Source organism: Dendropsophus ebraccatus, chromosome 1 (genome assembly GCF_027789765.1).
Source record: "Dendropsophus ebraccatus isolate aDenEbr1 chromosome 1, aDenEbr1.pat, whole genome shotgun sequence".
Lineage (NCBI taxonomy): Eukaryota > Metazoa > Chordata > Amphibia > Anura > Hylidae > Dendropsophus > Dendropsophus ebraccatus.
In genome coordinates, this window is record NC_091454.1 from 58,515,390 (window position 1) to 58,531,241 (window position 15,852).

The 15,852-nt window shown below is 50.8% G+C and overlaps 1 long non-coding RNA gene across 1 annotated transcript; it reads right to left on the reverse strand.

The window, feature by feature from the left end:
- Window positions 1-2,308: 2,308 nt before the first annotated feature.
- LOC138774089 (uncharacterized) lies at window positions 2,309-14,477 on the reverse strand. Its single transcript, XR_011360249.1, has 3 exons — window positions 14,420-14,477; window positions 5,494-5,570; window positions 2,309-2,422 (listed from the first exon to the last, which is right to left on the reverse strand). It is a non-coding gene; the product is annotated as an uncharacterized lncRNA (long non-coding RNA).
- Between the last annotated feature and the right edge of the window lie 1,375 nt (window positions 14,478-15,852).

Here is a 15,852-nt window from a genome sequence, read left to right on the forward strand (position 1 = left end):
TTTCAAACCAACTGGCTTCCGAAAGTTATATAGATTTGTAATTTACTTCTATTTAAAATTCTCATCTTACCATACTTACCAAATGCTGTATGTCCTGCGAGAAATGTTGTTTTCTTTCCAGTCTGACTATGCTCTCTGCTGACATCTCTGTCTAAAACAGGAACTGTCCAGAGCAGTAGCGAATTCCCACAGAAAACCCCTCCTGCTCTGTCAGTTCTAGTCTTAGACATGGGTGTCAGCAGAAAGCACCGTCTAAGACTGGAGAGAATACACCATTTCCTAGAAGACAAACAGCACTGACACGGAAGACTTGAGATTTTTAAATAGAGGTATATTACAAATCTATATAAAAGTTTCTTGAAACCAGTTGATTTGAAAGTAACCACTTTAACCCCTTAAGGACCACGGGCGTACATTTACGCCCCCGCTGCCTGGGCTTTAAGGCAGGAGGATGTAAATGTACGCCCTGCCACAGTCCCGGGCTATGGAGCGGGCTCACGAGCTGAGCCTGCCCCATAGCGGGTGAGGACCGGCAGCTATCTGCAGCCAGGCCCTCACCCTCAACGGCAGGCTGCCGTGATCGCGCAGCCGACTGCCATTAACCCCTTAAAACACTGCGATCGCGATGCAACCGCAGCGTTTAAGTATAAGTGACCGGAGCATCTCCAGTCACTTAGCGATCAGGACCCCCTCAGTGTGTTTGCGGGGGTCCCGATCGCATTTCCTGACTGCCAGGGGTCTTCTCCTTACCTCCGTGCAGTCCCCGGATCGGTCATCTGATTCAGCCTGCCACAGATCACACTAATCCCTGCAATGCTATGGCATAGCAGGCATCAGTGTTACTGATCCAATGTATGAAAGGGATAGTTCCCTAAGGGGACTATAAAAGTGTAAAAAAAAAAAAAATTATATATATATATGTTTTACTGCTAATAAAAATGGTAAAAATGATAGAAAACCTAGTAAACCTGCATATCGCTGTGTTCAGACTGACCTATAGAATAAAGGAAAAATGCCAGTTTTACCGTAAAGTGCATTATGTAAACATGGAACACCCCCCCCCCCCCCCCCCAAAAAAAAAAAAAATGTGCGGAATCGCATTCTTTGATATTTTGGGGGTTCTGTCATTTTATGGCTGATTGAAAGATGCCATTACAAAGTACACCTACTTCTGAAAAAAACAAGCCCCCACATGGCCCTGTAGCTGGAAAATGAAAGTTGTGTGGCGAGGAGGAAAAAAACGAAAACGCAAAAGTGACAATTGGCCCAGTCCTTATGGCCATTTCAGGCCCGCTCCTTAAGAGGCTTCTTCAAGTGGTTCAAAGGGAGAATCCATAAACCCCTAAAGAACACAGTTAACATTTGAAGTCTTCGGCTTTATGTCTTGCTGCTGCTTTGAAAAACTTTCTAAACATACAACCCAATACTGCCACCCGTGCTTTTAGAGTGTTCAGGGATAATCCTTTGTCAAAACCTACCAGCAGAAAATCTAGTATAGGAGGAATGTTAGGATTCAGAAGATCAGGCTTTAAGTCACCAAACCCTGAGATTAATGTTTCCACTGTCTTACATAGAAGTAGTAGAAATCTTCCTACTCCTTTTGAGTGTGTCAATTACTTTAACAGAAAAACCATTTTCAGAAAACTGAAAAGATGTTTATTTTCTACCCCTTTATGGAATATTCATCTCAAAAGGTAGGAGAATCAGATCTTGTACCAAGTTTTCTTGGGCCAATTGTCTTCCTTCATCCAGTTTAAAGGGGTTATCCAGTGTTAGAAAAACATGGACACTTTCTTCCAGAGACAACACGACTCTTGTCTCCAGTTCAGGTGTAGTTTACAATTCAGCTCATTTACTTCAATAGAACAGAGTTGCAAAACCCCACCCAAACTGGAGAGTAGTGTTGTCTCTGAAAAAGTGGCCATTTTTTTCTAAAGCTGGATAACCCTTTTAAGAACCTTCGAACAGGAGATAACAGACTCCTGCTTTTGTTTAAAGTGACTCTATACCCACAATCTGTCCCCCCAAACCACTTGTACCTTCGGATAGCTGCTTTTAATCCAAGACCTGTCCTGGGGTCTGTTCGGCAGGTGATGCAGTTATTTTCCTAAAAAACAAACTTTTAAACTTGCAGCCCTGTGCCCAACAGCCATGGCTTAGAGTATCTGTGCCCAGGGGCGTAGCTAATGTCTCATGGGCCCTAGTGCAAGAGGTCAATCTGGCCCCCCCCCCCCCCCCCCCTCCACACACACGCACGCACACTATCACCCGCAAAACCACCCCCCATAATTACGACAAAGCTAATATCTCATGCTGTATATAGTTTAATACTTTAAGAGCGTTGTTATTAAGTAAAAGGACAGTAGCATTTTATTTTTAAACTGGAGAGGCCTGGTTACTGGGAGGACACATGGTGGCAGACCTAGGAGCAGGAAATAAATAGTTAGGTCTGCTAATAATAGTGTTGAATTTTTTTTGTCAGATCTGTACCTTGTGAGAGTCCATACATTGACCTAGATTTATCAATCAGCCCAAGACAAAAATCAAGACACATTTTTGTCTCAGACAGATGGTAACCAATCACAGCCAATTCTGAGGAATGAAAGCTGAGCTGTAATTGGCTGCTATCTGTCTGAAATAAAAACACATCTCATTTTTGTCTCTGACAGATTGATGAATCTTGATCACTATTACAATGTCAGACAGATAATCACCACTACAAGGCCAGCAGTCAGAAAACACTGTTACCTCACTTCTGAACCCTCAAAATAAATTGGCCAATGGCTGCACATCACCTATTACACAGGGCAATGTGCAGTCATTGCCCATTTATATTTTGAAGGGTCAAAAGGGCCACAAGGGTGCAAAATGAATGTGTAAGAGGCGGTGTCCGGGAGAGGAGAAGGCTGGAGCAGGGGTCGGAAGGAGATGCAGCCACTACATCTGCACCGGACTATGAGGTGGTGGGGGCGGCAGGAGTGTGAGGAGGCGGGAGGCCGGGGCCGGCAGGAGACTCCGGAGCAGACACAATGTGGGGGGTTTACAGTCGGCCTGACTCTGACTGGGAGGGGGAGGGGGGCTGTAACCTGCAGATCACAGACAAATCCAGGTCACCGGTAAGCATGCCCTGACACCAGGAATAGTAAAACTACAGCCCCCATCATCCCCCCTGCTGGCTGGTGTCTGTTATATGGCTACAGCCCCCATCATCCCCCCTGCTGGCTGGTGTCTGTTATATGGCTACAACCCCCATCATCCCCCCTGCTGGCTGGTGTGTTATATGGCTACAACCCCCATCATCCCCCCTGCTGGCTTGTGTCTGTTATATGGCTACAACCCCCATCATCCCCCCTGCTGGCTGGTGTGTGTTATATGGCTACAAGCAACCCCCATCATCCCCCCTGCTGGCTGTGTGTGTTATATGGCTACAACCCCCATTATCCCCCCTGCTGGCTTGTGTCTGTTATATGGCTACAACCCCCATCATCCCCCCTGCTGGCTTGTGTCTGTTATATGGCTACAACCCCCATCATCCCCCCTGCTGGCTGGTGTGTGTTATATGGCTACAACCCCCATCATCCCCCCTGCTGGCTGGTGTGTGTTATATGGCTACAACCCCCATCATCCCCCCTGCTGGCTGGTGTGTGTTATATGGCTACAACCCCCATCATCCCCCCTTCTGGCTGGTGTGTGTTATATGGCTACAGCCCCCATCATCCCCCCTGCTGGCTGGTGTCTGTTATATGGCTACAACCCCCATCATCCCCCCTGCTGGCTGGTGTGTTATATGGCTACAACCCCCATCATCCCCCCTGCTGGCTTGTGTCTGTTATATGGCTACAACCCCCATCATCCCCCTGCTGGCTGGTGTGTGTTATATGGCTACAAGCAACCCCCATCATCCCCCCTGCTGGCTGGTGTGTGTTATATGGCTACAAGCAACCCCCATCATCCCCCCTGCTGGCTGGTGTGTGTTATATGGCTACAACCCCCATCATCCCCCCTGCTGGCTTGTGTCTGTTATATGGCTACAACCCCCATCATCCCCCCTGCTGGCTGGTGTGTGTTATATGGCTACAACCCCCATCATCCCCCCTGCTGGCTGGTGTGTGTTATATGGCTACAACCCCCATCATCCCCCCTGCTGGCTGGTGTGTGTTATATGGCTACAACCCCCATCATCCCCCCTGCTGGCTGGTGTGTGTTATATGGCTACAACCCCCATCATCCCCCCTGCTGGCTGGTGTGTGTTATATGGCTACAGCCCCCATCATCCCCCCTGCTGGCTGGTGTCTGTTATATGGCTACAACCCCCATCATCCCCCCTGCTGGCTGGTGTGTTATATGGCTACAACCCCCATCATCCCCCCTGCTGGCTTGTGTCTGTTATATGGCTACAACCCCCATCATCCCCCCTGCTGGCTGGTGTGTGTTATATGGCTACAAGCAACCCCCATCATCCCCCCTGCTGGCTGGTGTGTGTTATATGGCTACAACCCCCATTATCCCCCCTGCTGGCTTGTGTCTGTTATATGGCTACAACCCCCATCATCCCCCCTGCTGGCTTGTGTCTGTTATATGGCTACAACCCCCATCATCCCCCCTGCTGGCTTGTGTCTGTTATATGGCTACAACCCCCATCATCCCCCCTGCTGGCTGGTGTGTGTTATATGGCTACAACCCCCATCATCCCCCCTGCTGGCTGGTGTGTGTTATATGGCTGCAACCCCCATCATCCCCCCTGCTGGCTGGTGTGTGTTATATGGCTACAACCCCCATCATCCCCCCTGCTGGCTGGTGTGTGTTATATGGCTACAACCCCCATCATCCCCCCTGCTGGCTGGTGTGTGTTATATGGCTACAACCACCATCATCCCCCCTGCTGGCTGGTGTGTGTTATATGGCTACAACCCCCATCATCCCCCCTGCTGGCTGGTGTCTGTTATATGGCTACAACCCCCATCACCCTCTGATTGTTAAAGTGTTACATGACTACAACCCCCATCATCCCACCTGATAGCAGTTGTGTGTTACATGACTACAATCCCCATCTCTGGCAGCTGAAGTGTTATTGTCCATACTACCTGTCACTTTCCTGATCACGCACGGTAAACCGAGCAAGTGCAGAAACCACCCAATTCAGCACCCCATAAAAACATGGTACTAAATAAAACTACAGATCACAGCGCAAAAAATGCCCCTCACCCCCCCAGCCAGACAGGCGGAGAGATAAAAAAAGTGAGTCAGAGTTGGGCAAGTTTTTATTTATTTTAAATAATGGGGACTTTATTTTTAAAGTAATAAAATTAGGGAACATAAATTGGTTCGTACTGACCTGAACCTGGGGGAGGGGGGTCATTTCTATTCTTATGTTTTTTTTTTTTGTTTTTTGTTTTTTTTTCCTTAAATATAATTTTTTTAAGTATCGAATTGGTATCGAGCATTGAAAAAAAAAAGTTGGTATCGGTATCGAACTCTAAAAAAAAATTCTACTTAAGTTGTTAATCAGAGATGTCTCGCTGAGTCTTCTTCAGACCAGTGAAAGGTAGTCTAGACTATCTAGCACTTCTCTGAAAAAATAATAATAATAATATTAATAATAATAAATATTATATATATATATACATACACATATATATATATATATATACATATATATACATATATATACACATATATACACATATATATACACACACACACACACACACACACACACACACACACACACACACACACACACACACACGCATATGTGCCAATGCTGTCCACCCATAGCATTCCCCCTCCTTGTTAGTATTCCCCCAGCCACAGTGTCCCTCCTGCCTTCTCCTCAATATCCCTTCTATAGTGCAATGATTCCCCCCCCCCCCCTCCTTGGTACAGTATGTGTCCCTAGTCCCTGCCTACGCCTCCAGCCTTCTAAACACATTGGGGAGATTTATCAAACATGGTGTAAAGTGAAACTGGCTCAGTTGCCCCCGGCAACCAATCAGATTTCACCTCTCATTCCTCACAGACTCTTCGGAAAATGAAAGGTGGAATCTGATTGGTTGCTAGGGGCAACTGAGTCAGTCTCACTTTTCACCATGTTTGATAAATCTCCCCCATTATGTCTATGTCCCCAGCCCCTGCACATGTCCCCATCCCCCATACACAATATGCACATGTCCCCATCCCCCATACACAATATGCACATGTCCCCATCCCCCATACACAATATGCACATGTCCCCATCCCCCATACACAGTATGCACATGTCCCCATCCCCTGCCTATGTCCCCATCCCCCATACACAATATGCACATGTCCCCATCCCCCATACACAATATGCACATGTCCCCATCCCCCATACACAATATGCACATGTCCCCATCCCCCATACACAATATGCACATGTCCCCATCCCCCATACACAATATGCACATGTCCCCATCCCCCATACACAATATGCACATGTCCCCATCCCCCATACACAATATGCACATGTCCCCATCCCCCATACACAATATGCACATGTCCCCATCCCCCATACACAATATGCACATGTCCCCATCCCCCATACACAATATGCACATGTCCCCATCCCCCATACACAATATGCACATGTCCCCATCCCCCATACACAATATGCACATGTCCCCATCCCCCATACACAATATGCACATGTCCCCATCCCCCATACACAATATGCACATGTCCCCATCCCCCATACACAATATGCACATGTCCCCATCCCCCATACACAATATGCACATGTCCCCATCCCCCATACACAATATGCACATGTCCCCATCCCCCATACACAATATGCACATGTCCCCATCCCCCATACACAATATGCACATGTCCCCATCCCCCATACACAATATGCACATGTCCCCATCCCCCATACACAATATGCACATGTCCCCATCCCCCATACACAATATGCACATGTCCCCATCCCCCATACACAATATGCACATGTCCCCATCCCCCATACACAATATGCACATGTCCCCATCCCCCATACACAATATGCACATGTCCCCATCCCCTGCCTATGTCCCCATCCCCCATACACAGTATGCACATGTCCCCAGCCCCTGCCTATGTCCCCATCCCCCATACACAATATGCACATGTCTCCATCCCCCATACACAATATGCACATGTCCCCAGCCCCTGCCTATGTCCCCATCCCCCATACACAATATGCACATGTCTCCATCCCCCATACACAATGGTAGAGCCTAGAATGTATCCTCTCCTTTGAGTTTCTCACTGTAGAGGATACATTCTAGCATCTTCAGTAGTGAAAATGCTAGAATGTATCCTCTCCTTTGAGGCTCTCACTGTAGGGGATACATTCTAGCATCTTCAGTACTGAAATGGCTAGAATGTATCCTCTCCTCTGAGTGTCTCACTGTAGGGGATACATTCTAGCATCTTCAGTACTGAAATGGCTAGAATGTATCCTCTCCTCTGAATATATCCTCTCCTTTGAGTTTCTGCAGGGGATACATTCTATCATGTTTAGTATTGAAATGTCTAAAATATATACCCTCTCAGAGGAGAGGATACATTCTAGGCACTATAATGAATCCCCTATAGTGAGACACTCAGAGGAGAGGATACATTCTAGCCATTTTAGTACTGAACATGCTAGAATGTATCCCCTGCAGTGAGAAACTCAAAGGAGAGGATATAGTCAGAGGAGAGGATACATTCTAGGCATTTCAGTACTGAACATGCTAAATGTATCCCCTGCAGTGAGAAACTCAGAAAAGAGGATACACTCAGAGGAGAGGATACATTCTAGCATGTTCAGTACTGAAGTGTCTAGAATGTATCCTCTCCTCTGAGTTTCTCACTGCAGGGTATGCATCCTAGCATGTTTAGGGCTATGTTCACACATAGTATTTCGGTCATTCTTTCTTCGACCAAAACCGAGTGCTGTGTTTTATGTGTGAACATAGCCTAGTAATGTAAAGTCCATCGAGTATCCTCTCCTCTGAGAGGGCATACATTCTAGAATGTTTAGTACTGAAATGTCTGGAGTGTATCCTCTCCTCTGAGAGGGCATCTCCACCAGGTGTACCCTCTCCTCTGAGAGGGCATCTCCACTAGGTGTATCCTCTCCTCTGAGAGGGCATACATTCTAGCAAGTGCAGTTTTGAAAGGTCTAGACCACAGGTGTCAGACTTCATCCCTCGGCTGTTACAGACTACATTTCCCATCATGCCTTACTTGTCCAGACATGGTGGGAATTGTAGTTCTGCAACTGCTGGAGGGCCTGAGTTTGACATCTCTGGTCTAGAATGTTCTCTTTTCTAACTGCAGGGTATACAGTCTAGTATGTATCCTCTCCTCTGAGCGTATCCTCTCTTCTGAGCTTCTCCCTGAGCGGGTCATATTACACAGCATGATTAAGAGGTGAAAACGAGCGGCGATGTTTTAGGTCAGTGCTTTCTTCCCCTTTGTTCCCTGCACATTTTCTGTGTTATTACACACACAGACAGTGACTGGGGGAACTGCGGGCAGCTGCGGGAGGGGCAGCCCAAAAAATCCTTAGATTGTTCAAGCTGCCCATTGTAGACAGCAGCACTATCGTGATCTGGATTACTCGACCAGTTTGAAGACCACAATCAGCTGATAACATGGATTATTACACCAAATGATTATCAGACGTAACGGCCAGGAAACCTTTGGTGTAATACACCATTGTCTGTACAAGGAACAGGACTGGTGTGTGGGGTCTGTATACAGGGGAGAGGACTGGTGTGTGTGGGGTCTGTATACAGGGGAGAGGACTGGTGTGTGTGGGGTCTGTATACAGGGGAGAGGACTGGTGTGTGTGGGGTCTGTATACAGGGGAGAGGATTGGTGTGTGTGGGGTCTGTATACAGGGGGAGAGGACTGGTGTGTGTGGTCTGTCTACAGGGGGAGAAGACTGGTGTGTGTGTGGTCTGTATACAGGGGGACAGGACTGGTGTGTGGGGTCTGTATACAGGGGGGAGAGGACCGGTGTGTGGGGTCTGTATACAGGGGGGAGAGGACCGGTGTGGGGGGGGGGGGGGGGTCTGTATACAGGACTGGTGTGTGGGAGGGGCTGTATACAGGGGGAGAGGACTGGTGTGTGTGGTCTGTATACAGGGGGAGAGGACTGGTGTGTGGGGTCTTTATACAGGGGGAGAGGACTGGTGTGTGTGTTCTGCATACAGGGGGAGAGGACTGGTGTGTGTGTTCTGCATACAGGGGGAGAGGACTGGTGTGTGGGGTCTGCATACAGGGGGAGAGGACTGGTGTGTGGGGTCTGCATACAGGGGGAGAGGACTGGTGTGTGGGGTCTGCATACAGGGGGAGAGGACTGGTGTGTGGTCTGTATACAGGGGAGAGGACTGGTGTGTGGGGTCTGCATACAGGGGGAGAGGACTGGTGTGTGGTCTGTATACAGGGGAGAGGACTGGTGTGTGGTCTGTATACAGGGGAGAGGACTGGTGTGTGGTCTGTATACAGGGGAGAGGACTGGTGTGTGGGGTCTGTATACAGGGGAGAGGACTGGTGTGTGGGGTCTGTATACAGGGGAGAGGACTGGTGTGTGTGGTCTGTATACAGGGGAGAGGACTGGTGTGTGGGGTCTGTATACAGGGGAGAAGACTGGTGTGTGTGGGGTCTGTATACAGGGGAGAAGACTGGTGTGTGTGGGGTCTGTATACAGGGGAGAGGACTGGTGTGTGGGGTCTGTATACAGGGGGAGAGGACTGGTGTGTGGGGATCTTTATACAGGGGAGAGGACTGGTGTGTGGGGTCTGTATACCGGGGAGAGGACTGGTGTGTGTAGTCTGTATACAGGGGGAGAGGACTGGTGTGTGGGGTCTGTATACAAGGGGAGAGGACTGGTGTGTGTGGGGTCTGTATACAGGGGAGAGGACTGGTGTGTGTGGGGTCTGTATACAGGGGAGAGGACTGGTGTGTGTGGGGTCTGTATACAGGGGGAAAGGACTGGTGTGTGGGGTCTGTATACAGGGAGAGGACTGGTGTGTAGGGTCTGTATACAGGGGGAGAGGACTGGTGTGTGTGGGGGGTGTATACAGGGGGAGAGGACTGGTGTGTGTGTGGGGTCTGTATACAGGGGGAGAGGACTGGTGTGTGTGGGGTCTTTATAGAGGGGGAAAGGACTGGTGTGTGTGGGGTCTTTATACAGGGAAGAGGACTGGTGTGTGTGGGGTCTGTATACAGGGGAGAGGACTGGTGTGTGTGGGGTCTGTACACAGGGGGAGAGGACTGGTGTGTAGGGTCTGTATACAGGGGGAGAGGACTGGAGTGGGGGGCGGGCTGTATACAGGGAAGAGGACTGGTGTGTAGGGTCTGTATACAGGGGGAGAGGACTGGTGTGTGTGGTCTGTATACAGGGGAGAGGACTGGTGTGTGGGGTCTGTATACAGGGGAGAGGACTGGTGTGTGGGGTCTGTATACAGGGGGAGAGGACTGGTGTGTGTGGGGTCTTTATAGAGGGGGAGAGGACTGGTGTGTGTGGGGTCTTTATACAGGGAAGAGGACTGGTGTGTGTGGGGTCTGTATACAGGGGAGAGGACTGGTGTGTGTGGGGTCTGTATACAGGGGAGAGGACTGGTGTGTGTGGGGTCTGTACACAGGGGGAGAGGACTGGTGTGTAGGGTCTGTATACAGGGGGAGAGGACTGGAGTGGGGGGCGGGCTGTATACAGGGAAGAGGACTGGTGTGTAGGGTCTGTATACAGGGGGAGAGGACTGGTGTGTGTGGTCTGTATACAGGGGAGAGGACTGGTGTGTGGGGTCTGTATACAGGGGAGAGGACTGGTGTGTGGGGTCTGTATACAGGGGGAGAGGACTGGTGTGTGGGGGGTCTGTATAGAGGGGGAGAGGACTGGTGTGTGGGGGGTCTTTATACAGGGGAGAGGACTGGTGTGTGTGGGGTCTGTATACAGGGGAGAGGACTGGTGTGGGGGGGGTGTATACAGGGTGAGAGGACTGGTGTGTGGGGGGGGTCTGTATACAGGGGAGAGGACTGGTGTGTGGCGTCTGTATACAGGGGGAGAGGACTGGTGTGTGTGGGGTCTGTATACAGGGGAGAGGACTGGTGTGTGTGGGGTCTGTATACAGGGGAGAGGACTGGTGTGTGTGGGGTCTGTATACAGGAAAGAGGACTGGTGTGTGTGTGGGGGGGTCTGTATACGGGGGAGAGGACTGGTGTGAGTCTGTATACAGGGGGAGAGGACTGGTGTGTGTGTGGGGGGGTCTGTATACAGGGGGAGAGGACTGGTGTGTGTGTGTGGGGGGGTCTGTATACAGGGGGAGAGGACTAGTGTGTGGGGTCTGTATACAGGGGGAGAGGGGACCAGTGTGGGGTGTCTGTGTACAGGGGTTCTCTCCCCCTGTATACAGACCCCACATATACAGGGGAGAGGACTGGTATGTGGGGTCTGTATACAGGGGGAGAGAACCCCTGTACACAGACACCCCACACTGGTCCCCTCTCCCCCTGTATACAGACCCCACACACTAGTCCTCTCCCCCTGTATACAGACCCCCCCACACACACACCAGTCCTCTCCCCCTGTATACAGACCCCCCCACACACACACCAGTCCTCTCCCCCTGTATACAGACTCACACCAGTCCTCTCCCCCGTATACAGACCCCCCCACACACACACCAGTCCTCTTTCCTGTATACAGACCCCACACACACCAGTCCTCTCCCCTGTATACAGACGCCACACACACCAGACCTCTCCCCTAGTATACAGACCCCCCCCACACACCAGTCCTCTCCCCTGTATACAAACCCCACATACCAGTCCTCTCCCCCTGTATACAAACCCCACATACCAGTCCTCTCCCCCTGTATACAAACCCCACATACCAGTCCTCTCCCCCTGTATACAGACCCCCACACCAGTCCTCTCCCCCTGTATACAGACCCCCCCCACACACAAGTCCTCTCCCCCTGTATACAGACCCCACACACACGCCTGTACTCTCCCCTATATACAGACCCCACACACCAGTCCTCTCCCACTGTATATAGACCCCACACACCTGTCCTCTCCCCCTGTATACAGACCCCACACACCAGTCCTCTCCCCCTGTATACAGACCCCATGTACCAGTCCTCTCCCCTGTATACAGACCCCACACACCAGTCCTCTCCCCCTGTATACACACCCCACATACCAGTCCTCTCCCCCTGTATACAGACTCCACACACCGGTCCTCTCCCCTGTATACAGACTCCACACACTAGTCCTCTCCCCCTGTATACAGACCCCCCCCCACACCAGTCCTCTCCCCCTGTATACAGACCCCCCACACCAGTCCTCTCCCCCTATATACAGACCCCCCACACCACTCCTCTCCCCCTGTATACAGACCCCACACACCAGTCCTCTCCCCCTGTATACAGACCCCACACACCAGTCCTCTCCCCCTGTATACAGACCCCCCACACCAGTCCTCTCCCCCTGTATACAGACCCCCACACCAGTGCTCCCCCCCCTGTATACAGACCCCCCACACACCAGTCCTCTCCTCCTGTATACAGACCCCACACACACCAGTCCTCTCCCCCTGTATATAGACCCCCCACACACCAGTCCTCTCCCCTGTATATAGAACCCACACACCAGTCCTCTCCCCCTGTATACAGACCCCCACACACACCAGTCCTCTCCCCCTGTATACAGACCATACACCAGTCCTCTCCCCCTGTATACAGACCCCCCCACACACTAGTCCTCTCCCCTGTATAGACCCCACACCAGTCCTCTCCCCTGTATACAGACCCCACACACCAGTCCTCTCCCCTGTATACAGACTACACACACCAGTCCTTTCCCCCTGTATATAGACCCCCCACACACCAGTCTTCTCCCCTGTATACAGACCCCACACACCAGTCCTCTCCCCCTGTATACAGACTCACACCAGTCCTCTCCCCCTGTATACAGACCCCACACACCAGTCCTCTCCCCTGTATACAGACCCCACACACCAGTCCTCTCCCCCTGTATACAGACCACACACACACCAGTCCTCTACCCCTGTATACACACCCCACACACCAGTCCTCTCCCCCTGTATACAGACCCCACACACTAGTCCTCTCCCCTGTATAGACCCCACACCAGTCCTCTCCCCTGTATACAGACTACACACACCAGTCCTCTCCCCTGTATACAGACCCCACACACCAGTCTTCTCCCCTGTATACAGACCCCACACACCAGTCCTCTCCCCTGTATACAGACCCCACACACACCAGTCCTCTCCCCCTGTATATAAATCCCCCACACACCAGTCCTCTCCCCTGTATACAGACCACACACACACCAGTCCTCTCCCCTGTATACAGACCCCACACAAACCAGTCCTCTCCCCCTGTATACAGACCCCACACACACCAGTCCTCTCCCCTGTATACAGACCTCACACACCAGTCCTCTCCCCCTGTATACAGACCCCACACACCAGTCCTCTCCCCTGTATACAGACCCCACACACCAGTCCTCTCCCCTGTATACAGACCACACACACCAGTCCTCTCCCCTGTATACAGGCCCCACACACCAGTCCTCTCCCCTGTATACAGACCCCACACACCAGTCCTCTCCCCCTGTATACAGACCCCACACACCAGTCCTCTCCCCCTGTATACAGACCCCACACACCAGTCCTCTCCCCCTGTATACAGACCCCACACACCAGTCCCCTCCCCTGTATACAGACCCCACACACCAGTCCTCTCCCCCTGTATACAGACCACACACACCAGTCCTCTCCCCCTGTATACAGACCACACACACACCAGTCCTCTCCCCCTGTATACCCCTCCATGCTACTATGGATATTGCAGCTTCCTTCACTCTGTTTCTGCACAGTGAATGGTGCAGCAGCGCACTACTTCCTACTTCCGGTCGAGGCCCCGCCCCTCCTGGTGACATCACGCCTCAAAGGAGAGGATACATTCTAGCATCTACCCATACACAATATGCACATGTCCCCAGCCCCTGCCTATGTCCCATCCCCCATACACAATATGCACATGTCCCCAGCCCCTATACACATTATGCACATGTCCCCAGCCCCTATACACATTATGCACATGTCCCCAGCCCCTATACACATTATGCACATGTCCCCAGCCCCTATACACATTATGCACATGTCCCCAGCCCCTATACACATTATGCACATGTCCCCAGCCCCTATACACAGTATGCACATGTCGCCAGCCCCTATACACAGTATGCACATGTCCCCAGCCCCTATACACAGTATGCACATGTCCCCAGCCCCCATACACAGTATGCACATGTCCCCAGCCCCTATACACAATATGCACATGTCCCCAGCCCCTATACACAGTATCTCCCCTCAACATTTTAAAAAACATACCTGCGGGTGGCCAATGCAGGGGCAGGAAGAATTCTCATGGTAGCTTGTGCCTGGCCCTGCTCCTCTCCAATGATTGGTCGTCAGGAGAAGGGGGGTTGAGCAGAGGAGAGGTGAGCAAACAGCATGCACTGTGGGAACCAGGAAGTGCCAGAGCCTTCCTCTCGGTTCTTATGCGAACAGCAGCTGCAGCAATACACAAGCACCGAGTGAGGCGAGGGGGGGGCCGGGCCCCCCCTGGCTAGGGGCCCGGTCGCGACCGCGACCTTTGCGACCCCTGTAGCTACGCCACTGTCTGTGCCCTAACTTTGCACCACCCCTCCATCCCTCCTCCCCACCCACTTTCCTATTCCTCTGCAGTGAACACTGCACAGGTGCCTTAACAATCCAGCCCATGTGCCGTGCTTACACTGGTGATGAATAGGGGACAATCTGCCTGGAGCATTCCTAATGAGGAGGAGGGCGGGGAGGAGGGACGGAGAGGTTGTGCCAGCCTACTGCATACACAATCAAGGCACAGGGCTGTAAGTTTGAAAGTTGTTTTTTAGGACAATAACTGCATCACCTGCCGAACGGACCCCAGGACAGATCTTGGATTAAAAGCAGCTGACGGTACAAGTGCTTTGGGGGAGTCAGATTGTGGGTACAGTCTAGCTTTAAGCAGTACATACCTTCTCAGTTTAGGTGTGGTTTGAAACGCCTTTCCATTGGAGTGAAAGTATGAAGTGAATTATAATACCACACAACCTGAGGACAGGGGTGGTGCTGGTTTTGAAGAAAGTGACCATGCTTTTTCTAATCCTGAATCACCCCTTTATGCACAGTTGGAACTTTTTTCCTCAGGAAATGGGAATAAAATTACTGTAGATATACAGTACAAGCTGTCATTAGATCCAGAACTGATACCTTTATTATTGGACAAGATTTCTGTTTGTTTTTTTAATCCAGCATTACTCCTATTTTGTTGGGATAAGGTCTGGCTTTTCCAAGTTGACAATTTAAACACAGATTCATTATGACGCAAGAGGCTCCAAAACGGTAAATATTTGTCACCGTACTGACACATTGCCAGTACAGTCGCACAAATATTTAAATCATTTTTGAGTACCTGGCATCATAATGAATGCTTATAGCTCCGCATTCCGGTACACAGTATACTGTCCATGCACAGACCGTATATTGCACATGTGTGAATACCCCCTTAGGGCCAGTTCACACTGAGCAAACAGTTTAATTCCACTTGGAGCTCTCCGCCGCGCTCAGTGTCCTGCTTTGAGCGAATGGTAGAGTGCGTGCTCGTCGGCTTCCTCTCCTTTCAAAGAATGAACATGTTCATTCTTTGAGCGGAGAGCGGCGGGAGCGGACAGGCGCGCCCTCATTCACTCAAAGCAGGACACTGAGCGCGGCGGAGAGCTCTGCCGTGGAATTGCGCCATG